The sequence below is a fragment of the Lutra lutra genome, chromosome 8 (assembly GCF_902655055.1).
Source record: "Lutra lutra chromosome 8, mLutLut1.2, whole genome shotgun sequence".
In the NCBI taxonomy this organism is placed as follows: domain Eukaryota; kingdom Metazoa; phylum Chordata; class Mammalia; order Carnivora; family Mustelidae; genus Lutra; species Lutra lutra.
The window spans coordinates 125,474,854-125,498,285 of NC_062285.1; the positions used below are offsets into that span (position 1 = coordinate 125,474,854).

Consider the following 23,432-nt stretch of genomic DNA (forward strand, 5'->3'; position numbering starts at 1 on the left):
AGCCCAGTACCTGCCATGTGACAGATGTGTAGTTAACATTTGTTGAATGAACAGAAGTATGAATAATCATACCTTTCCAGAAGTATGAATAATCATCTGCCATGTGACAGATGTGTAGTTAACATTTGTTGAATGAACAGAAGTATGAATAATCATACCTTTCCAGTAAGGGCTGACTTTTTTAAGTAAGGGAGCCTGGTAAATGGCCATTTCTTTCTATTTTCAGGATGATATACTTGGCTAGGTGAAGCAATGCTATGGAAGACAGAGAGAAAAACATAGCTGAGGACAACTGCCTCCCATACGTAGGGTAACTGGAATTTATTAAAAATATTAGTTGGTTAATTTAAGCGAATATGTACAGATGGCCAACATAGCTAAAGCAAGTGTGACAGCTACTGAAGATCATTCAGAGTAACCAGAAATCAAAGAGTTTATAATCTTTTAATCTTTAGTTCTAAGAGCCAATGTACAATGTTATCATAAACTGTTTTTTCCAATAGCATAACTCTATCCAGAGAAAAGACATGAAATTCCAGCTCTCTTCCTCTGATTTGGTATTATAGGTAGTTCTCTGACACTCCTCTCTTCAGCTGTAGAGAGAAGTTTAATTGGCAGTTTATTTGTGTTGCTATTCATTCATCTAGCATATGGGAGGGTCAGGATTAGAGCAGGGAGGGAGGCCTGGAACACCCATGGGATGGCATGTTTGGATCCTTAATTCTCCAGGAAAAGTGATAGAGAGCTATCATTTGTACACCTTCCATTTACATGATGTTAACTTACATATGGCGATTATAGCTCAGTAAAACTAGAAAAAAGGAATTCAGCGATAATGACAAAAATACAGTGGCTCTCAAGCTTAGGCAAACATCAGAATCACCAGGAAGCTTTATTAAGACACACAGATTGCTGGGCTCCACCTCCAGAGTTCCCAAGTCAGTGGTTCTGGGTTAGGATTCCAGAAGTTGTATTTCTAAAAAGTTTCCAAGCAGTGCAGATGATACGGGCCAACACCCGCTGATCCAAGGTAAGCCCTGATACTTACCTGATGTCTTTTTCTGCCATTATCTTGTGCAACCCCATAGGGTGATTCTATTTTTATGGTTTTGTCAGGGTAGCCTGGGGTGAAAGAAAATCAGTTTGAATTATTTTGTAGCTATTTCTTAGTGACCCAGGGCAAGTTTTAAATGTCAGATATTTTCCTTTTGCCATTTATCCTATGTACTTATGAAAGCTGCCTCTCCTGCCATTAGTTGGAGGTAAAAACAATGATAGTATCAATGAAAGCAACACATAAATGTACTGTTAGCAAAGACATGTATACATGTGAAGTATTTTACTTATGCCACTGACCTTGTGTGAATAGCTACCTGAAAGGATGAATTTAACATTAGCTCTTGGATTCTTTCTTCTTTCCTTCATCTGCTCTAATTAGGAAAATAATTGTAGTTTCAGTCTAAATGGAGAAATATCAACCAGGTCTTTCTGTCTTCTAGATAGTTCCTATAGTCCAGCCAAACTATCTGGTTTTCTGATTAGACAGTTTTTCTAAAGAGAAAAAAAAAATTTTTTTTCCCAACAATCATTTTTAGTTATTTTTCCATCTCATGATGAAAGGCTTATCTAAAAGCTCAAACTTCATTCAGGATTCTTCTGCACTCTTTGTCATCACCCGTCCTTCCCTGACCCAACTCACCCCTCAGACAGTCAGGGATTTAAAAATATGTTGGAAGATTTTAATGGTGTCTGCAGAGTAGAATTATATTCTTCTGTAATGTAGCATTTGGACACTGAGAAGGAAGATAACACTGTCTGTCTAGCTTTTTGTAATTAGTTTCATGATACTGTTTTAATTATGGCACAACTTAATCACTGGCTATGCACAGATTATGCCACATAGTTAAAATAATTATGGGGATTTGATAAGATAATTCTTTGAATTCATAAAATGCTTCTTTTCCAATGGGCCCCAAACTCTAAAAGGAAAGAGAGCAAAGGAGGATAGCCAACTGATGCTAGTATTTGTCATTTTCTACACCTTGCCAGAGCTGGCCAGGGGAATATTATTCCTTTATTTCAGGTCATCTTCTACCTTCCCAAAGCAACATTTTATCCAGTACTCAAAGATTCTGAAGATACTGTGAAATGATACATATCCTGTTTGCAGGTAATATGTAATACAGAATACATACCTAGTAACCTACACAAGCCTGTATGGATGCGTTAGTTCTAAATCCAGTGCTTTATTTACATAACTGATGGCTGCTGTCTTCATAAGCAGTTCTTTACTATCAGAAGAGTGCAGTCTGATCTTGGGTCTTTCTTAGAACCACTCTACAATTTGTATGGTTTATTGAACATTCATTCATTCACAGTAGTATGCCCCTTATGTGCCAAGTGCTATTCTAAACCCTAACAGTAAACAAGATAAGCAAAATTCCTACCCTCATGGCACTGATGTAGGGGACATTCCAGACGTAGGGGAACTGACAGTAAACAATAAAATAATGACTTCAGAAATGACTAGTCCTATGAGTACAATAAATCAGGGTTAGGGAATAGAGAGTGTCTAGAGTGGGGAAATTTCAGATAGATCAGGAAATAACTTTTTAAAAAGATAGCAGTTGAACAGAGTCCTGATGATGAGAAGGAATTAAACATTTGAAGATTAGAGGAGAAGGAATTCTAGGCAGAAGGAAGAGAAAGTGTAATGGGCTGAATCTATATTGAGCTTAGTGGCTCTGGGAATAGCAGACAGAGTAGAGGGGCTGGAGCAGAGTAAGTAAAAGGGAGAGATGTTGGGGCTGAGGTAGAGGCAGAGGCCAGATCAGAGTGCTGTGCCCAAGGGCTGCAAGTTTGAATTTTAAGCTGATAGTAGGTCTTAGAGGGTTTACATTGCCTGATTTACATTTTTTGATTTTTGATTTCTAATCTGGCTGAAGAGATTAGATTTATGAGCAAGAACTGAGATGGGAAAGATAAAGGATATAAGACTTTTTTTTTTTTTTTTTAGATATTTGAATTTGAGATAGGTAGTATACATCCATAGGTCCAAGTGGAAGAGATATATGTGGAATCCTTCTATATACATATAGTATTTATTATCTAAGCTGGATGCAGTGCAAGTGGAGAAATGAGGTAGTATAAAGGAAAAATATACATCATTACTCTATCTTATAAGAGATTTTTAGGAAAAAATATTTTTTTTTAATTTGAGCATAGCTGACACACAATGTTACATTAGCTTTAGGTGTACAACGTAGAGATTCAACAAGTTTAAACATTATGTTATGCTTTTTTATGATGTTTGTAATGAATAATAAGAAGTAACAGAGTATGACTTTAATACATTTTTTATTTATCTGTTTGATAACAAACAGAAAAATTTAGATACTCAAAAAAATCTTATCCTTCAAAGAAGCCATTTGGGAGGGCTAGCTGATTGTCCTAACAATGCTGCCATTTCTTAGAACTTTCTTGTAAAGATTGGGACCCAATTCTAGTTTGGCTTATGCCACATGAGAAAGTCAGCCTAAATTTTCATAAAATTTTATCTCATTTTTTTGTTTAAAAAATAGAACTGGCTTAAAAATTCACCTGCTATTATACTTGTAACATTTTTAAAAAATAAAACTAAATACTTCACCATAGGAAGATGAGTTGACATCATTGATGATTTTATTTATTTATTTATTTATTTATTTATTTATTTGATAGATCACAAGCAGGCAGAGAGAGAGAGAGAGAAGCAGGCTCCCCTCTGAACAGAGAGCCTGATGCGGGGCTCGATCCCAGGACTCTGAGATCATGACCTGAGCCGAAGGAAGAGGCTTAACCCACTGGGCCACCTGGGCACGCCTCATTGATGATTTTAAAATGAATTTTCACTTGCTTTGGGGATTTTCTGAACAACATTTGGATATGAGCAATAAGGGCATGAATGGGCTATGTACACCCTGTGTAGTCTGTGGTATGGATAAATTTGTGATAGCTTTGAAGGAAATGCTGTTTTGGGGGTTTGAAGCTTTAGTTTTAAGTCTCTCATTCACTTAATCATTCATGAAAAAAAAATGTTTTATCTGCCACATGGCAAGTGGTTTTCTAGGCAGTGAAAAGACAGTTATGAGCAATTAAAAAATAAGAAATGCTTATTTTCAGGACTTCATCTTTGGCCCAAAAGATTAGTATGTCTTAGCCTTCAAAAACCTCATTTCTGCAAATGGCTCCATTAATCAATTTATTGAAACAAAAACATTTACATGAAGGAATAACATTTAACTTTAACTTTGCCTTCCCCATCTGTTTTCCTCTTCCTATCATATTTCCAGAAGCCTAACTCTCAACCTCTGATTTTTTAAAAATTATTTTTAAAGATTTTATTTATTTATTTGACAGACAGAGATCACAAGTAGACAGAGAGGCAGGCAGAGAGAGAGAGGGAAGCAGGCTCCCTGTTGAGCAGAGAGCCTGATGCGGGACTCGATCCCAGGACCCCGAGATCATGACCTGAGCCGAAGGCAGCGGCTTAACCCACCGAGCCACCCAGGCGCCCTCAACCTCTGATTTTTAAGTTTAAAGTAATCTGTGCTCATATGCCAGAGATCCCCTTCAGACATGGAACACCTTGTTATTTTCTTTGTCCCTCATTTTGTTACTAGGAGATGTTCATAAATTTCTGAGGTAGGATTCTAATTTATTAATTAATTTATAGTAAGGTGTAAATGACTTAATGCTGATTTACTAGGGCCTGAATTTTTATTTTAACAACAGAGCAAGATTCAGACCAAAGAAATACATCTGTATTGATGTTAAGTAAAGCATTTGCAAGTAGTAAAATGATATATTTCTTGGCTGAGAGCTTTCTCCATGTCTATGAAATCACAGCCTATACAGCTTACTTAAATTGGCAATCATAATTTCTAGGAACAAGAAACTTTCAGTTTCCCCCTGTTGCTACTATTTCTTTTTCTTTTTAAGAAATATTCGGTAGCCCTTCAGTGTCATATAATAAATTGGCAAGCCATCCTCATAGCTTTGCTAGAGCAATGGACCAAATTTTGCCTTGGCCTTTGTTTAGCTGGAAGATGCCTACCCACTGAACTGGGGCTCTCCACTACCATTCCTTCTTCAGCCTTGTGCAGCATATTATTACAATCAGCTTCACTTGTTCCCAGTTCTTTCAGCATCTGTAGTGGCAGCTGGCGCATCTCTCACTTCATCAGGAAGTGCATTCAAGGGTATCCGGCTAGAAAGCTCCCCCAGCAAGCATTTCTTCATATTACAAAATGAAGAAACAAGGTTTCAGTTGGAGGTATTCATATTTGGGGTCAAGTAAGGTAGAGTAAAGTTGGGGAGATCTTCCATCATCAAAATGTCTTCATCATGGGTGAGACCAAACCAGTAATAATAATAAAAATCTGTTATTTTTTTCTAGTGGACTGGCATTCCTTCGACCCTGGTTTAATCAGAAAAGGGATGAGCAGAATTATGTGATTGGCACTGCCCTTGTTTGTTTTCTAAATTCAAAGAGAATTGTTCTCATACCATGGGTTTCCCTCAAGATCTACAGTTCCGATTACTGTGGTTCACTTTTGTGTGGAGTTTTCTGCATTTTGCCTTTGGACACCCATATCTCTCTTTATTCCAGCAGTTAATAGGAAAATTCCATTGTGCCACTTGTGGTTTTTTTTTTTTTTTTTTTTTTTTCTTGAGAAAACAACCTCTATTGTCCTCCACTTGCCTTTACCTGCTGTATTCTGTACTAATGTGTAATTGCTTGTTGGAGAGGTGCTGATGGTGATCAGCACATGTCAGAAAACTGTTCTGGTTAATTAGAAATTCTAGAGCTACGGTTTCAGAGGTTAAGTTCATGTGAAAATAACTATGGCCCAGAGAACTAACTTGTATATTTTCTCCCTGGGGAAGAGCTTTGGGACAACATCTCTCAAGGTCACTCATTTTTGCTTTTTAATTTTTTAGTATGCTGTGCATCCAGTAATGAGCACTAGAGCCAGAAGTGTTGCTAGCCTTCCACACTCTTTGTCAGATATTGACATAGATGTGTCTCTTAAAGAAATACTAATTGGAGCCTGATATATTTAAGGAAACTAAAATTATTGAGTACTTACTTTGTGCCAGGCAATATGCCAGGATTTCTACAGGTATTATGTCATGAAGCCTCAATTTTTTGTGTGTGTCTCGGTTGGAATATAGATTTTACTTAGTTTTTTTTTTTTTTTAAGATTTTACTTATTTATTTGAGATAGAGTGAGCGTGAGAGAGAGAGAGAGAGAGAGAGAGAGAGAAGACACAAGCAGGGGAGCAGCAGGCAGAGGGAGAAGCAGGCTCTCCACTGAGCCAGGAGCCCAAAGTGGGGCTTGAAACCAGAACTCCAGGATCATGATCTGAACTGAAGGCAGACACTTAACCAACTGGGCTACTCAGCGCCCCTGATTTTACTTAGTTCTTTTTTTTTTTTAATCTTGTTTTTATTAATTTAGTCTGAAATGTTACCTATGTAGTTTTATACTAGAGGGAAAGTGAATTTGGTGTTCTGAAAGAACAATGGTGGTAGTAAATAATTTGGAATTAGGCCTGTTTGTGAAATATATAAATTCAAACAAGTTTAAATTACAGTATGGCTAGTCCACACAACCAGAGTCAAGTAAGTAATTCCGAGAATTTGGTACTGTGGTAGTTACTGAGACTGTTCATCATTATTTTCCGATAACCCCCTGAATAATGAATGCCCTGTGTCCTATAACATGTTAGTAAACAATCCTCATAGTTAGACTCTACTTTCCCACATCCCTAACGTTAGGTGTGGCCATGTAACTTCCTTTGGCCAATGCAATATGAACAAATTGATGAGTATCACCTTCAGGTAGAAGCCTTTAAAGCCAGTGTGCAAATCACCATCTTCCCATTCTTCAGTCATTATGACTAACAGCATTCCAGAGAGGGAGGCTCTGCCAACTGAGTTGTAAGTAAGGATAATACTAAGCCAAATTCACAACTGACCCAACACAGCATGAATGAGAAGTCACCTTGTTCTAAGACATTGAGATTTGGGGATTGTTAATGGAACATGACCTAATAATGTAGGTTCCATCCATCTAGAATGTAGAAACCCCAAAGTCCTTCCTAAATGTATCTGCTTTCCTTATTTGAGTGGTTTAGTCAGAGTTTTGAATTGGCTAGCCCCTTGTGATAATGGGATAGTTTAGAGGTTAAGAGGTCTGTGCCATTAGGCTACCTCTGTTCCTGTACTGACCCTGCTATTTTCTACCTGTAACTTGATGGAGTTACTCAATCTCTGAATCTCAGTTTCCTTATTTGGAAAATCAGACAATTAAAATTCCTACCTTAAAAGACTATTGTGAGGTGAAGTAAAATATTGTATAAAAAACACTCAGCTTGGAGGATACACTTTTAAGGTCTTAGGAGGGAGGGAAGTGGGGAGTCACTAAAAATGGGCATAAAGTTTCTGTCAAGTAAGATAAATCAGCTCTAGGGTCTGCTGTACAACGTAGTGCATACCGTCAATAGGCACATAGTGTACATTCAGACATTGCTAAGAGTGAATCTCACTTTAAGTGTTCTTTCTAAGATAATTAAAAAATCAGTGATAGCTATCATTCTATTATCTGGTACCATTTGAGACTGGGTTTATAGATTTGATCTTCTTATAGCCTTATTGTTTGGGTGAGTGATCCTTAAAGTTCCTCACAGCTTTAAAACTCTGTGCTTCCATGAAATACCTTGCTTTCTAGTCCCCTAACTTTACTTAAAGTAGCTTTAGCTGTGGCTTTAATTTTGTGGTACATAAAGGAATAGATGCCAGCAGAGTTTCTTTGGCTTAGGAAGAAATCATCTACCAAAAAATGAATTTATTCTTCTTCAACTTTCTCCTGTTAGTCCACTCCATCATTATTTGAAGTTGCTCCAGAATTCTATTTAGCTTTCTAGTTGCTTGCTTCTTACTCATTCTGAAATATATTTTTATTTTTGGCCTTTGACCCTGGACAACATAAACTTTTCTTTTAGTAGACTTGCTTATGTATATAGTAAATAAGTCCAGGAATATGTCGAGGAGACTTCCCCAAGAGATTATGGAGGTTTTTGGTAATAAGTGTAGCATACTAAGATCTTCTAGAGATACTGAGGAGGAGAGAGGAGAAACACTGTTAGACACATATTGACTTTAATATTATACCAAAATATTTCATATGAACAAATTTGTAGGAATATTTCTGATTTGCTATATATATTTGCCAGTACTCGCTCTGGGAAAAAATGCAGTGTGCCCTGAAAAAGTAGTCATCATTGGCTAAAAATGTTTTATTAAAATAAGAAAGTGCAGTCTTTAAGTATTTCAGTAGTGTGTTTGGGATCAATGACTGTGCTTTGAAATGCAGATGTAGATTGTGAAGCTGTGGACACAACTGCACAAGGAAAATGGCATTGTCTAGGATGGAGGAAAAGGGCAGGACCTGTGTCAGATGTGTGCAGGTAGTGCCAAGTTTATGTGTAGAAAAGATGATGAGAGAGGAGGATGGTTGAGTTCCTGGGACAATAGCCTGAGAGTTTGGGGAACTGGAAAGAGAAGGGGGCAGGAAAAGTGACCCTGGGTGTGGGGGAGGTGAGAAAAACTCAGCAGGAAGAGGGAAGAGATCAGAGAGGATGTAGAATCAAGGCAAGCTGCAGACATAGCCCTCAGAACCAAAAGCCAGAGAGAATCCCAGTTTGTTTAGTCCAGAGACAGGAAAAAGGACATCCTCTAAAAGGACCTAGGTTAAGGGCTGGAGGGAGAAGATAGATAACAGGAAAGAACCCAGCTTCTCTGGGGACCCAAAGAGCAAAGCCTGCCCCTCCCCCACCCACCCCCTCTGTATCCCTGCCCTAAGCCTTTTCACAAGACAATAGCTTGAATCCGAAAGGTAGAAATGGAACAAATTGCCTGAAAGGAGAGAGAACCTGAGCCCCCCAGCCGGGGGTCTGCCAGGGAAGGGCTGGCAGGAAGGCAGGAAGGGCTGGCAGGAAGGCAGGAAGGCCTCATTAAGGCCTGCAGTCACAGGCCATGCCAGGAAGAGCTTGTCTCATACTTCGAAAGCATTCTTTTATTGAATAAGTGAGTGTGTGGAGTGGGAAGCATTGAGCTTGAGCTGAGCTTATGAGCAGCATGGCATTCTGTTCCAACTCTAGAAGCTCAGAGCCTGCAGTTTCCTCACAGGTGGGAAAGTGCCTTGTCTGGAGTTGATGCCAAACAGGTACTCTGTGAGGGAGATGACTCCTTCCCAGAAGCTGAGTCAGATGTGAGTGGGGGTGGAAAGAAGGAGGAGGAGAGGTACCCTGCGCTGGAAAGCAAGTGCATTGCGGCAATTCCCTCTTTTCTACTGCTCTCCCTCCCCAGTTCTCAGATTAGGTGAGTACTGGGAAATTCAAATTGATAAATTCATCACCCTAAATGGCATTGTATAATTTACTGTAACACTTCCATCATCCAGGCTATATAAAGGGGTCACTGAAAATCCAAAGCAAATACAGGAAGCGTTTGGGAACAACTAATGCTAGGAAAATTTCCAGAATCCTCTGTTGATTCGGTGTCTTGAGTCCTTAGCTCTTTTTCCTTTGCAGTCTTAATGGATCCCAGTTGAATCAGATCTGATTTAACCTTAAGGGACTTTGATTCCCCTAGTTCGGGTAACTAGAGCTTTGATTTGCATCTTTTCTTCTGAGGGGTCTCAAATATTTTCTGGGAAGATAGCCTTGGGTGCTAGTACCTCGATCTCTGGTTCTCCATTTGTTAGCTATATCTTTAGGAAAGTACCTTACTTCTCTGAATTCTTTTTCCTTAAATATAAAGTGAAGTACTAGCACTACCACAGGGAAGTTCTATGAAGAGATTACGTGATATATTTGAAAAGTGCCAAGGTGTGTAGCATCCAGAAGGCAACCAGCAAATATTTCCCTTTTCTCAGAAGGCCAGACATCTAGTATGTCTTACTGGGGGGTTTTGTCCCAGCAAAAAAACAAGACAGCATGGTGTAAGGGTGCTCTGAAGAGACAAACTTTCTCCTAAATGGATGAACAAGCGTGAGTAAGGGACAATCTCATGGCCACTTTCACCCCCCAGCAGTAGAGCTCTTGAGACTAGAGACAAGAATTTTGCTACTAGAGACAAGAACTTAGAACTGGGTGAGCAACCAACCCCTCTGTCAGTACAACAGAGGACTGGGCTTGAGAATAGGTGAAAATGGGTACCAGTACATGAATGTTTTATGTGAGTTATACTTACCTGAGATCACCTTAAAGGAAGTCGGTCTTAGCAAGCCTGAGGATGATATCAAATAGGGTCATTTGCTAAATGTGGCCTTTTAGGAACTTGCAAGTCTTAACAGGAGATCCAGTTAGGTGTTTCCCCAACCTTCAGCCACATTACCCTAGAACCCAGTGTGGTGATCTCATGATTGCACTAGCATTGTATTCCTGTTTTCGCCACAGGTTATAAAATAATTTACTAGATGTCACACAAATGTGACCTTAATGACTTTTATTTTAGCCCTCCACCTGGGAGAGGCTGAGTACCTCCAGCCTGGCTGGGACCTCCTCAGGCCTGCAGGGTTAGTGCTGACAGCTGCTGTGATTCAGAGGGTGAGCAGTGTGCATAATGTGGAATCCTTTACCTTCTGGTGGACCTCGAAGAGCTCATACCATCTGCATGCAGGGAGCTACATTTACCAGGTTTCCTTGCCACCTCGTTTGCAGGTGGGTCTGGCCACTGTGGGGTATTGGTGGAAGTAGGATGGACCAGAGTATTTCTCCTCCTTTTTGCTTCAAATGAGGACTCCAGCACTAGCTGCTTTTGTATGCTTGTTTATTTATGTAGTTTCAGCTCCTATCAGTCAATCCCATCTTCTGTTTTCCCAGCTACTGTGGCATGTTTCCTACCACAGTTCTAAATCTCAACCACTGGCTTCAGTTCCTGGCTCTGGTAATGCCCCATCTTCCCTGGGTCCCTTCAGCCCTAGGCTGGGGGCATCTTTCTGTTCTTGCTAATAGCTGAGTTGCCTTACCACCTTCCTTGACTTCTTAGCTCTTTCATCACCGGTGTAACCAGTTCCTTTGACACTGTTTCTCTCTGAAATTCTTTTGGCATGTCTTTTTACCTTGCTAGACACCAACTGCTACACCTCCTTCAGTTAATGCTATTTTATCTTTGTGTTGGAATTGAGGCTCTCAGGCAAGGTTTGTAGTCTCCCAGGCCATACACTGGGAAACCAAGCAATGGTTCCTTCCAACAATTAGGTGCCTGTGAACATGCCCTGGGTTTCACTTATGCTTTGGGCTTATGACCCCCTGAGGAAGACAGGATGCTTGTCCTTTCTTAGTGAGCTACTCTATACAAACACTAGTTAAGCTTCTTGAGATTGTCTTTGTCCTTAAAAAACTTAAAAAAACTGCTCTTAGCTCATCATCCATTTTCCCCTTTTCCTTGGTTTATGTTACACACTCTGTTATTTCTCTAGACTTTGCTACTAGAGACAAGCCTTTAAATAAAACAAATAAACACACACGCAAAAACAAGTCAGGGATGCAGAGCATTGGGGATGCACAGATCCATTACAGTGATCAGTAGCTACATTTGATTTCCAGGGACAGCAATGACCTCAGGGCTATCATCAATATACAGTGGTATTGGTAGAGGCAATGGTGTCTTTACCAACCAGGTTCTGTAACATGATTTTGAACATGATCCCTGAATGTGTAGCATCTGAGCCTGGTTTGCTGACTTTCCTAGAGATTTTGTGAGCTACCTAACATTTTTTTGGTAAGTCATAAAATTGTTTCTGAAACTTATAGCTAAATAAAAGATACAGAAATTGGAACCATGCACAATGTTTTCTGATCCATAAAACCCCTACATTCTGGTGTGCCCAGGTGTACTTTAACCTGTTGTGTTTTCAAAATGGGTCCACAATATCTGAGTTCCATATAAAAAGTCACTAAAAGGGCCTGTGATAATTAGGTGATTAATTATGATCTGTCCTTTGAAAGCCAGTAAGAATGTTTTTGACCTCAGCTGTGCCAATGTGCTGAGTGGACTCATTAGTTAAGTGGCCATGGCAGCAGGAACGAACCTACTAGTTTAATTATGTGGAATTCCCTTCACTAAGGATTTCCCAAAATCACCAACTTGTCAGCTCTAGTGACCAAGCCTAACCGTCTCAACTAATACCATTCCAGTCATTCACATGGTGGCAGGTTCATCATTTTTTACTTCTTTTGTAGAGGGAGAAGCAGTATGTCCTTACTAAAATAGATAATATTTGGATTTGGATTTGTTTCCCTTCCCTCCATGCTTCTGCCAAAGCCATCATCTGTAGAGACTTTGCATATCTTGTTCACTGTCACAGTATCTCATCCAATGTTGTTTTTCACCATGAAACTCACATTTTAGTAAAGGATGCTGATAGGCTGATGCCTATGGAAATTTGTAGTCTCACCATAAGCTCTGTCCTGGAAGCACCTGTTTTTTTTTTTTTTTTTTTTTTTTTTTTTTTTTTTTTTTTTAACAGTAGAATGATTGAGATAAGACTCAGTTACTATGCCAACATAAAGTTAACATCTTGAAATGTTGGGGTACCATTTTAGAGGTGAGAATTATGTTTACTTCTGTTTGATATGTGGTGCAGACCCTTACAGAAAATATGGATCCAGGGACCAAAGTGAGGAAATGGGAGTGCCACTTCTCATAATTACATTTAATATTATGGTCATTATACTATGAATTCTGGACAATAGTTGTATAGCAGCTTTAGTACTTGGAGAAGACATGCCTCTCCCAGAGGAAAAAACAGAGACTGCCACTCTGCCATCCCAGGCTCCTTTTACCCTGGGCCAGGAAAATATAGACCATAATGTTGGCTGGGGTGACTAATGTGACTGATCCTGGTTACCAAAACTTTCTGATACAGTGTGGCCAGACAGGAGTATGAATGAAATCCAGAGTAAACTCATAGGACTTCCCTATTCAATCATAAGTTAAGGGAAGCTATTTTAATTCCCTATAATGTGGGAACCACTGAAAGCTCATATCTTTCAGGAATAAAATTTTGGGTCAGTCCGAACACTGGCCATCTGAAGAGAAAGTAAAGGGATGAGTAGTGGATGAGTAGTGGAGTGGATGAGTAAATATGGTAGACCATATTTACTATGGTCTTCTTACCAGAGGAGTCATGGTTTGAAAGTAGACATGAAAAAGAATAGGAAGTAATCCTCATTTTCAGGAACATAAAGGAAACCCTCTGAATATTTACTTTTGCAACAAGAATAAAATCCAAAGTTTACTCTGATTTACTGTGTGAGTTTGCCACTGCCTAACTCTCTCACTTCATTCCATTCTAACCATTGCCTGTCATGTTAAAGCTTACCAGCGAAGTTCATTCTAGTCTCGAGGATTTGTACTAGCTGTTCCCCCAACCTGTAATGATTTCCCCCCAGATATCTACATAATCTCATCTCTCACTTTATTTGGATTTCTGCTCAAATGCCCTTCATCTGTGAAACTTTCCTTGCCCACGTTAAACTTTCCTTCCACCTCCTCATCCATGCTTTAGTTCTAATGACTATATTGCATATTAGATAATAGACATTATCTATGTCCATTATCTATGTCTATGTATATTAGATAGTACACACACATAGATATTTATTGTTTGTCCCTCTCCAATGGAGTATGATCTCCATGAGAACAGAAACTTTTTATTTATTATTATATCCATAAGGCCTAGAATAGTGGAGGTGTTCAGATATACATTGAATAAATGATTTAATTAATTAATTAATTGGATAAGTTATTATCTAAATTAGATAAAATGTACTACCAGATAAGGGAAAGCCTTGCAAATCAGATTGTATCTCTCAAAGTTCAGACAACTTACTAAGCATTACATAAAAGATGTTTGAGAGAGTTTTTGAAATTGCTCTGGGTCCTTTGCTATCTTCCAAGCTCTTTAGCCATTCAGAATTGTGCTGATGGCTTATTCTACTCTGAAAATGCTTTTATGTATTATGTACCTATTCTTCCCAAACTACTCCCAATTCTTCCTTCCAAATCTCCCAAATGAGCATCCTCATTTCCTTTTCCAGGAAACTACTGACTTCTGTTTTTTTCCCCCAACATTTTCTTCTCAAGTGATATATCTTGATTATCTGGCAGCTGGTTCATAAAGATGGTGGAAGGGGGCCTTCTATCTTTGTTATCACCCAGCATCCTGATTAATGTGCCTCTTTGCTTCTGTGTATCATCTTTTGAAGTTATTCTGAGCTTTTGTTTGGTATTTTCATTATCAGAATGTCCACATTGCTGTTCAGATGACTGTCTCTCATGAAATATAGTATGGAGTTAACTCTTTACTTTCCCATCAGGGTGGTTAAGGTGGTCTTCTCTCCACTTGCTCTGTCCACACTATACTGCAGCTTCAAGATTTGTCCAGAAATTTCTGCTACTCTTCCATGCCTCACTGCTTTTCCCTTTGAGCTCATTTCACATATACAGTTTCTACCTCACATTTATGACCTTAATTACATACTGTTTGGCATTTTATTTCAGTGGGGGTTCGAAATCTTTTCTGCCTCCAGACAGTTATCAGATCCCACATTCTCATTACCAAGATCTCTCTATCAGTGATCATCAGTGTGGAGAATTTGCTATGCCCCACTGCATTCTATTTGAAAACTTCTGCCTATTTCAATTGTCTCAGTTATCTTTCTCAACCAGTTTGTAACTTCTGGAATCCTTGATTGTGTCTCAATTTTCTATAGTATTCCTCCAAATAGTGACTTAACATCTGGGATAGTGCTAGGCACATAACAAGTGCTCTTTTCAACAAAAAGTAATTGATTGATAGATTTTTTATTGATTACTAACTGAGGGTTATACTGAAATTTAGGTGAGTCATTATATGTGTGTATACACACACATACACACACATATATAATGACATATATATAATATACAATGACACACATAATATATTTGAATATTTTTACCTCAATTCCAAACTTTCATTAAGGCTGTTCTTGGATTGATGCCATGATTGCCATGATTATGTATTATGGATGAGGGTTCTATAGCTCCTTGGAAAGTCCAATTTTAGTTCTGCAAACCTTAACTCCCATTTCAAGTATGGAAAGACCAGGCACCGGGTTACCCTCAGGCCTCTTAGTCCAGCCACTGGGGAAGTGGAAGTGCCACTAGAGACTGAGTTCAACAATGTGGGCAATCAATCAATCAATCAATCAATTATAGTTATGTAATAAAAGCCAGTAAAGACTCTGGACACTGAAGCTGAGTTTCCCTAGTTGGAAATTACTGTATTTGTATTGTCACACATTGACGCTGGGAAGGTAATGTGTCCTGAAAATGACACAAGCTTTACATTTAGAGCTCTCTGAAACTCTGTCCTATATGAATTTTCCTTTTGTTTGTTTTAATCCCTGTAATAAATTATGACTTTGTATATCATAGGTTTCAATGAGTTCTGTGAATTTTTCTAGTGAATGATCAAAACTGAGGTGGTGTTGAGAATCCCCCAAACTTATATTTAGTGTCAGACATGAGTGAATTTTGAGAGACTGTGCCCTGAGACTTTGCAGTTTGGCTAACTCTGGTAATGACACCCCCATATTTCCCTCCTCTCTCAGAGTTTGAAACATGACCAGAAGTATTATTTTAGCTTGAGAGAGACAGGGCTGACCTTTGTTTTTGTTTTGATTTATTTTTCCACCCCCTCTGTCTGTGCTGGCTTTATTTCTATAGCCTTTCTCAGCTTCTGTTTTCGTTTTCCACAATGTCCATTACCTTATACTCAAACTTGCTCAGTTCTTTACTTCACAGAGGTCGAATGGATAGGAAGAGCTTCCTCTCAGCTGGTATAATTCACTATAGGTTCTCTAAAAGTTAGATATGGTGTTCAGGGATCTAGGGATGACCCATGTCCAGTGTTCCCTCCCCAGACTTCAAACTTTCCTCATTTCCCACGGCATAGAGACTTAGTACCACAAGGACAGGTCATCAGGTGCTTGGGGGTGCTGACTTTCCTTTGCATTAAAAACCTTTTCTGCCCATTCTCAGCACTTCCTAAATTTGCTTAGCCAGGTGTTTCATAAACCTGACTGATTATAAGTATCAGTTGAGACTCTTGTTAAACGTTTAGATTCTCAGCATATCTCGTGAAAATTTTGTTTGTAGGTCTGGGCTTTGGCTTGAGAGTGCATTATTTGAATTTAAATACTAAGTGTATCAGTTATTCTTATGATTACTAATCATATCCGTGAGCCTGGACTTCTGCTTCATATATACTTCTAACTTTCAATTACTATCTTCTGTGTTTTCCTTATCTCTGCTGGTGTTAGGACACAAACCTGAATCTGTTTTGTATGCCCTCTGTGTTGAAGGAGTCATGCCCTAGCGTTGGTCCTGGGGCTGGCAGTCCTCCTACCTCACCTTGTTATGGCCAACACTCCTCTTTGGCACTAGGATCTTTCCTGATCCATATCCCAGCCTCTGTAGTCTTGCCACACATGGATGGATGGATATCAAATATAATGACCAACTCCACAAATAACTTCATTTAATTCAATAAACATTTACTGACTTGAATTATGTCCCAGGCACTGTGCTAGGTGCTGATGAGATGAAAAAAGGAAAATATTCATAGTTTAAAGACACGTAAAGAAACAGCCATAATACCGTATGATAAATGTTTTAGCAGCAGCATGTACAAAGTGCTATGGAAACTCAGATGGGGAAAGTGATTAATTCCTCCCGGGAAGGGTCAGGAAAAGTCACAGAGAAGAGTTTACATTTGGAAGGTGACTGAAAGTTCTCTTAGAGGTCAGGGTGAGGGGAAGACATTCCAAGGAGAGAGCAAATCCGAATCAAAGCCAAGGGGAGTGAGAGTGCTCTCTGTGCTCAGGAAACTAGGACTGAGTAAACTGGTGGACAAAGAGCAGTGTTTTTTCCAAGTGTGGTCCTCACGCCATCTGCACCATCATTCTCTGGGGAACATGTAGAAAATGTACATTTCAAGGCTTTTACCTCTTACTGATTTAGAATCTCAGGGGAGGGAGCTAAGCCATCTTTCTTCTTAACAATCCTCCTAGATGATTCTTGAACCAATTAATGCAGTGATTCTCTACTTTGGTATGCTATAATCACCAGGGGGCTTTACAAAATATTAATGCCTGAGTCTCACCTTCAGAGATTGTCATTTATTGGATCTTGGGTGTGGCCTGAGCATTACGGCAAGCTCCCCTGGTGATTCTATTGTGGAGAACCAGTCCACCCCACTTTGAAAACCACAGCACCACAGCATCAGATTCAAGAAGGTGAATGATGGAGATGTAAGAAGTTCATGAAGGAGTTTGCAGAGATTGCAGAGTTTGGTTTTGATTTTATGAGTGATAGAATGGGGGCGGGGTGGGCGGTTCCTACAAGCTCACATTTTTCTTTGGGTCTCATTAAATACTAGTAGTAGGAAATAAGACCCAGTCTGGTTTGTATACACTTTTTGTTGGGGGAAGAGTTGTTTTCCTGGGAGCTTGTCTATATGAAGTGGCTCAGCTATGTGTGACTGTGCTTTCCTGGTAACTGGGCGCTGAGTATTCCTGTTACTTTCTTCAGAGATGCATTGGACACCTATTTGATGCCCACTGTTGAAAAATCCCTGTCTGTATCCCAGGTGAATTCTTAGCCATGCTAAGCTTCAAGGAGGCAAGACTGCAAAGAGATTGGTAGTGGGAGTTACACATTTACATAGTCTCCTTTAAGCTCAGAGGTTAGAAGTATAAACTTCAAGGCCTTGAGATTAATGACTAGAAAGAAATGTGTGGATTATGGTGCCTTTGGAACACAGAGGAGAAGTTTTGGGGTAGAGCAAAATAGCATGGATGAGGAGAGATTGGAGATGAGGGAGAAAGTACAGGAAAACAACCAGTCACCATCCCAGGCTAAGATCCTAGAAGCTTTGTGATCAACTTGATCAAGATAGAATAAAATATTTCATGGGTACAGGTGTGAAGGCAAAGGAAAGGGTGTCAGAAGTACAGGAGCCTACCTAGCAGCTAGTCAAGCAGACCTCAATGAAATCTCTTCCTCTTAGAGTCTGCTCCAATTACCCCCTTTCCTCTTCTGTATTCTCCATGCTTTCTCCTCTTCATTAACACCTCTGCATCCTCATTACACATATGGCTCCCAGGAGCAAACAGCAAAACTTTCCTGACTCAGAAGTTTTTTTTTTTTTTTTTTTTAAGATTTAATTTATTTATTTGTCAGAAAGAGCACAAGTAGGCAGAGGCAGAGAGAGATGCAGGCTCCCCGCTGAGCAAGTACCCCAATGGGAGACTCAAACCCAGGACCCTGGGATCATGACCTGAGCTGAAGGCAGCCGCCTAATTGACTGAGACACCCAGGCATCCCAGACTCAGAAGTTTTTGAATGAGCCCACGAGTCACAGCTTTTGTTGAATCTTAGAGCTGAGAAAAAGATTCTTGGTCCAAGAAACTTTAATTTGTGTATCTTCTCCAAAAAGGAGAAGATACGCAACTAGTCAGTGGTAGAAGCGAGACAGACCACTTGGTGTTATATATAAGTAATGAATCACTAAATTCTACACCTGAAACTAGGATTATACTGTATGTTAACCAACTGGAATTTAAGTAAAAACTTGAAAAACAAACCAACCAATGAACCACATAAATAAAAGATAGACCCATGCCTTCTGACTTTCTCTCTGGGACTGTGTCTGCTTGTACTAAGCTGTTGTCAGAATGGTGAATTCTTAGGTTTTGCATGCTTTGAGTGAGAAATTTTATATTCATCAATTTGGTTCCTCTAGCCACTTTATAAGAAGGCTACAGCAATTAGTTCCCCATGTTTGCTAAGTCAACTGAAGAAGGAAACTACTTTGCTTAAAAATACAATTTTCTCTGGAAAGGAAATACAAATTTACAAAATAGGGAATTTCAGGCTCATATAATTTTAGGCCATATGATCAGATTTTTCATATAGTAGATTCTAGAATTATAGTTTGCCATTATCACTATTTGGAGTCCCAGAACCATTATCCTGGGACAGGGAGACACTTTTTTGATTCTGTGGTTGAGTGTAAGAAAGGACATTGTGTGGTTACATTATGTGTGACCTTTGTCTTACTTTCTTTTCAAGTCTTCTGACCTTATCTGCTGCTGCTCTCACACTAGGACGTGGGAAATGAGCTCATTGCTTCTCTCACAAAGCAACACAGTGGCGCCTTTGGCTATGGCTTTATTTGGCTATGGCTTTATGGAACTTGGGAACCTAACATAGTGTCCGACTCAGGGCCTGACACTTAGTGGGTACTCAGGTTATTTGCTGAACTGAGTTGAGATGACATTTGCAGAGTTGCACAGAATTACTATCAGGGCAACCTTGGACAAGTCATTTCCATTCTCCAAGTTCACTCTTTGTTCCTACAAAATAGCAGACAAGAACCAGACACTTTCTGATGTTCCTTCCCACTCAGAGATTATAAATATTTTGGCATCTCTTTCAAAAAATCCCAGAAATTTGGACCAGGAGTGACTTTGAAGGTCAATTAGCCCAACCCACAGCTTGTTCAAGGCAGAGCCAGACTATTCAAAAAAATGGAGATTTGGCAACTTTGTGGTTTGTGTAACAGTGAAAGTCAGCCAAAAGGAATAACTCAGATTAAAAATCATTTGAGGGCCAGAATTATTCTTTTTTTGCTCAATATCCATCAAGTCAATAAGAAATAGTTAAGTTTCTGCTTTGGTTTTCTTCTTTGTTTTCTATGAATGTATACCTTACATATAATAAAATGCACTAATGTTAAATGTACAGCTTGGTGAATCTTTATATATGTATCCATCCATGCAACTACTTTCCACATCAAAATATAGAACATTTCAACACCAGGGGAAAGCTCTCTCATACTGTCTCTTAGTCTTTGTCCTCTCTCAAGGAATAGAGATCTAATTTCTACCACTACAGGCTGGTTTTGCCTAGTTTTGAACTTTACATGAATGGAATCACACAGTATATGCCTGTTATGTCTGACTTTTTCACTCAGCATTAAGTCTGAGATATATCCATGTTGTTTTCACATGTCAGTAGGTTGTTTTATTTTTACTTACTATATGTGAATTGTATGATTATATCACAGTGTATGACAGTTACACAACTTGAGAATTTACCAGTGCAGAATATTAGCTACAGCTCAGGAGAAAAAAATCAGAAGACTTGGGTTCACATCTTAATTTTACCACTAAGTAGCTTCATAAACTTCTCTCTGGGCCCATTTTCCTTATTTGTAAATGAAAAGGTTGAACTAAAGAACCGTTAGTAATTTTTCTAGCTCCAAAGTTCAACAAATAGTATGAGTCACAGACTCCATAAGGAATTGGAAGATAGTCGCTATATATATATATATATATATATATGACTCATATTGAGAACTCATATCAAAGAATGCATATCAAGAATGTGTAAGCAAAAATAATAGATAACACAACTAAAAGCAGGAAGTATGCTTATATGCTCTGTGTGTGTGTGTGTGTGTTACTGTTGTTAAGATGGAGTAGAAATTTGTCTAGTGGGGAGTCTTGGGGATGCTATGACCATGTAATGAATATACTTAGGCACTCAGAATCATTTGGTCATCTATATGCTGCAGAAACTGATTTTTCAAAAAGTGTCGTTTTGTATTATTTTCTGTAAGGGAGGCACTATATTTAAGTGAATGCATGAAATGTACATAAAAGGGCTTCATAAACTGTAAAACTCTCTGCAAATGAAAGGCACTGTTATTATTCCAGATATAATATGAATGCAGCTGCCATCAACCTCCATTCATCTCATTTGCAGGTGTAACAACCAACAAGGGTATTTTCCTTTGTTCCCTTGCCATGGCCATGGGAGAGTTTCTGAACCCAACACACAAATAACAGCTGTGATTTTAATTGAGACTTCTAAGTGGGTAAGCAAGGTGTACAGTGAACGCATAGCAACAGATAGACTTTCACTTGGGCAGACACATTATTATTTCCTCAGACTTTGAAAAGGGAAAGTTTTAACAGACCTCTTGGAAGTTGACCCTTATTTTCCCCCCCACCTGTTCACATTTACTGTCACAGGATGCGTCATCTCTCTCCCACGCACACAGTGGGAAAACAACTTTGCCATGCAGAGCAAAGAGACTATTTTGCTATGTCAGGGATATGAGAATCTGCATATGGTTCATTGTCCATTTCCCAATTAGGTTCCCTCCCTAGGCACTGGAGTTTCCTGCCCAGAGAGCCTGTCTGGGATCCTTATCATTTCAGCAGAAATAAGTCATCATGAGAGGCCCCTGCAAATCAGAATTTGCCAGAATGCTTGTGGTCTCTGCCTTGGCCTTTCTAAAAATTTTGCAACTCTATTCTTGCCTTAGAAGGGTGAGAAGTTGTCCCAACAATGTAATCAACCCAGATTGGTCAACCGAAGGGAATTTGCTTGTTCACTCATATTTGTTTTCTGTATCTTCTTGGATAAAGATATGCCCAGGGCTCTGCCCTTTGACTAGAATGACTAGCTATTGGGTGTTTCCAGTAGTGGGCATAGATGTGTTTTGGAATGTGTATTTTCCAATTAATGTTTCCCCTATCATGGACTTAGCAGCTATATAGTGACACACACACACACACACACACACACGCACACACACTAATAGACGTAGAGTGAAAAGGGCTTCAGAGTTCGGAAAACCTGGGTTTGAATGTTGGATTTATCACCACACCTGGATGATAAGCCTCAGTTGCCTCATCTATAAAATGGGGATGAAAATACTTTCCTTGCTCTTAGGATTCTTGTGAAGTCAAGAGAGGCAAGGCATATACCCCTTCCCAGTGAGATCTGGCTCATGGTAACTGCCTCATAAGTGGTGGATTGTTCCATAGGTTGTGCAACTGGAAGAGATTAGCAGTAGTGCAGGGAGGTGGCCAGCCCAAGTTTTGCAGTAAGTTAACGGCAGACTTAGGACAAAAGTTAAGCCCCAGAGCTGTTTTCCACTCTGAAGCAAATCAGGCCCTGTACAAGAATTGCTTCCAGGAGGAGGGAGCCAAGATGGCGGAGAAGTAGCAGGCTGAGACTACTTCGGGTAGTGGGAGATCAGCTAAATAGCTCATCTAAATATTGCAAACACCTACAAATCCAACGGGAGATTGAAGAGAAGAAGAACAGCAATTCTAGAAACAGAAAATCAACCACTATCTGAAAGGTAGGACTGGCGGAAAAGTGAATCCAAAGCGACGGGAAGATAGACCGTGGGGGGAGGGGCCGGCTCCCGGCTCCCGGCGGAGCAACGGAGCAAAATCAGGACTTTTAAAAGTCTGTTCCGCTGAGGGACATCGCTCCAGAGGCTTAACTGGAAGCCCAGGCGGGGTCAGCGCGGCCTCAGGTCCCGCAGGGTCGCAGAAGGATCGGGGGTGTCTGAGTGTCGCAGGGCTTACCGGTATTGGAACGGGGAAGCCGGCTACAGAGACAGAGCCGAGGAGTGACTCTCAGCTCGGGGTTGCCTTGAACCGGTCGCAGGCTTGGTCAGCTCGGAGCGCGGCCGGAGGCCAGGGTGACGGGAGTCATTGGGCGCTGCTCTCTGAGGGCGCACTGAGGAGTGGGGCCCCGGGCTCTCGGCTCCTCCGGGCCGGAGACCGGGAGGCCGCCATCTTCATTCCCGCCCTCCGGACTCTATGGAAAGCGCTCAGGGAAGAAAAGCTCCCAAAACAAACCCAGCAAACCCGAGCGGATGACTCAGCCTGGCCCCGGGTAAGGGCGGTGCAACTCCGCCTGCGGCAAAGACGCTTGAGAATCACTACAACAGGCCCCTCCCCCAGAAGATCAATGGGAAACCCAGCCAGGACCAAGTTCACCTACCAAGGAGTGCAGTTTCCATACCAAGGAGAGCGGCGGAATTCCAGAGGAGAAGAAAGCAAAGCACGGAACTCATGGCTTTCTTCCCATGATTTTTTAGCCTTGCAGTTAATTTTTTTTTCTTTTTCAATTCTTTTTTTTTCTTTTTCTCTTCTTCTGCTAAATTTTTTTAACTTTTACCGTTTTCTTTTTTAACGTTTTTTAAATAGTTTATCAAATATATATATATATTTTTCCTCTTTTTATATTTTTTCTTTATCGGCTTTCTTTTTTTAAATAGTTTCTTTTTTTTTCTTTCTTTTTGAACCCCTTTTTATCCCCTTTCTCCCCCCTCACAATTTGGGATCTCTTCTGATTTGGCTAAAGCATATTTTCCTGGGGTTGTTGCCACACTTTTAGTATTTTACTTGCTCCTTCATAAACTCTTATCTGGACAAAATGACAAGGCGGAAAAATTCAC

General features: G+C 39.9%; 1 long non-coding RNA gene across 2 annotated transcripts in view; it reads left to right on the forward strand.

Moving 5' to 3' along the window:
- The window catches only part of LOC125106741 (uncharacterized), a 134,427-nt gene that overhangs the window by 74,608 nt on the left and 36,387 nt on the right, over positions 1-23,432 (forward strand). For both annotated transcript variants that reach the window (XR_007129415.1, XR_007129416.1), the window contains exons 6-7: positions 227-310; positions 2,084-2,170. This is a non-coding gene — a long non-coding RNA (uncharacterized LOC125106741). The remainder of the gene's footprint in view (positions 1-226; positions 311-2,083; positions 2,171-23,432) is intronic.